This window comes from Frankliniella occidentalis, unplaced genomic scaffold (genome assembly GCF_000697945.3).
Source record: "Frankliniella occidentalis isolate FOCC.00 unplaced genomic scaffold, Focc_3.1 Scaffold5, whole genome shotgun sequence".
Taxonomy (NCBI): domain Eukaryota; kingdom Metazoa; phylum Arthropoda; class Insecta; order Thysanoptera; family Thripidae; genus Frankliniella; species Frankliniella occidentalis.
Genome location: NW_026267135.1, coordinates 670,163 through 672,248, shown reverse-complemented (window position 1 = coordinate 672,248; position 2,086 = coordinate 670,163). Strand labels below are relative to the sequence as shown.

The 2,086-nt window shown below is 51.0% G+C and overlaps 1 protein-coding gene across 1 annotated transcript in view; it reads right to left on the bottom strand.

Annotated features, from left to right (window-relative positions):
* The window catches only part of LOC113214622 (sodium bicarbonate cotransporter 3), a gene marked incomplete in the record, with an annotated part of 35,136 nt that overhangs the window by 30,849 nt on the left and 2,201 nt on the right, over positions 1–2,086 (bottom strand).

The following is a 2,086-nucleotide window of genomic DNA, read 5'->3' as shown; positions in this document are numbered from 1 at the left end:
CGGGGCGGGCGGAGTAGGGCGGAGCGAGTGAGGAGGAAGTACGTCACGGAGCGATCGGGATGCGGAGCCACAGTCGCGGGCGTCCCCCGGACGCGCCAGTAAAAGGGGGATTTTGTGGCGATAAAAATAAAGAGAGAGAAAAGAAACGCAGAGAGAAACAAAGAGGGCAGTACAAAAAAGAGCGCGAAAAATGTTAATAAATAAAAATACAGGACTGATGTGAGAGAGATAGAGAGAGAGAATCGGGGAGTTAACAGAGAGAGACAGGGTGTAGGACGGGGAGACGGAAAGGGTTGACCTTCTCCACACGGGGCGGGGCGGGGGACCGGGGCCCTTGGGCGAGGTGCGCTGCGCGGTCAGCAGGGTGGAACGATGACCCGACTGCGAAATTGGAGAAACTCGGCGCGGCGGCGCTCCTCGGCGGGGCCGGTCAATCGATGAGAGAGATGGCGAGGTAATAGCGCGGAAAGAGTTTTGTGATTGAAAGTCGCCCGGGTTATTATACCGCGGCGGCACGGCTAGAAGAAAAGGGCGGGAGATTTTTAAAAAATGAACATTTTTTTTTTTTGCTTTTATTTACGCCGGCTGCACCTGTTTAATTAAATTGAATTTGAAAAAGGCCAAGATATTTTATTTTTATTGGAGGAGGGGGGGGGATTATAGCACATAATCCATTCAGACAAAAATGTTAGCTGCAGGCGATTATGAACCAGTTTATTTGCACCTTTAAAGTCCTTGGTGTGCCTGTGAGTTGCAAGGGCCGTGAAAAGAGGTACGCACGTATTTAATGATGTAATTTACGTACTTTCCCTTGACTGCAGTCAAGTCTGTTAAAAGGGTGCTGAAGGTCGGTTTGAGGGGGGGGGGGGCATATGGCAAAGGAAGACTCTGCGTGTCGGGGCCCCACGACGCGGGTTATGACTTTCTGGAAGGAGAGGAGCGTTTCTGAGGTCTTCCCTCGTGGATACGGCTACGGCCCGACAACCACGACTGTCGGATATATATATACGTATAAATAAAAAAAATATCGCCGACAGGCGAAGATAAATGGTGCGTCGGTTGTTTGCTCCGAAAATCCCCCCAAACCTCCCCGGACCCCTCTTCGCCCGGGGAGTGAGGGGTGGGGGGGTGGGGTGGGGGCAGGAAGGAGATCGGAGGGCGCGCAGTGGGGCACGCAGACGGGATAATGTGCGAGTCGGCAAGGCGTAGGCAAACAAGTTTCCCTGTCAATTTATGTTGGCATGATGAGGGACGGTGGCGGAGCGGTAGGGTAGGGAAGGAGGGTGGAAGTAGGGGGCGGTGCTGAAACTACCCTTGTAGCCTTTCGCCAGCTGCCAGCTGCACCCCGGAAATACTTTCCCTTTTCCAAAACTTTTGACTCGATTTAGACTGTCCAACGTCATGACAATTTTTTTTTAAGGCCCCCGCCAACTCCCCCCGAAGGAGAGAGAACACGAAGGTCTATTGATTTGATTGAATAGGACAAACAAAAGAGTTCAGTCGATTGCAGTCGATGCCGGGGCTGTTCTCAGAGTAGTAGTTCCTGCTCTCCGAGGGACTCGTTCAGGACCTCCATAGGAAGGCTGAAGGATTGTGCAGAAAGTACATTTACCGCCTTTCGCTGGATTCATTCAGCAAATTACGGAGGCTCGGCGCCTGCGAGACTCGGTGTAGGCCAACCCGCGCTACGAGCATGTACAGTAGAGAAGATGTGGCCTACCTACCAGGCGCTATCAGAGCTTAAATTGCATCGGTAGGATTTGGCAGTTTCGTAACGGTGAATAACGGATGCCCTTCCTGGATAGTCCATAAGAAGTCCTGCAAAATTTTCGTCATTTCCCAGGGGTAGGCGAGAGCACTTTTATTTAAAACTACTCCCGTAGTTAAAATTTCACATTATTCTTCGAGGGGCAACATTATCATCGCACTAAAAAAAATCAACTGGTATTATCAACTGTGAACTCTGTGAGCTATTATAAAAGCACATTCCCTTGATGGTGAACATAATTTGTCCCCGAAAAGCGGAGCGTAAGGCAAGAGCCAGGACGGGACGGGAGACGAGATGAGTTCATCACCTTTTAGCCGG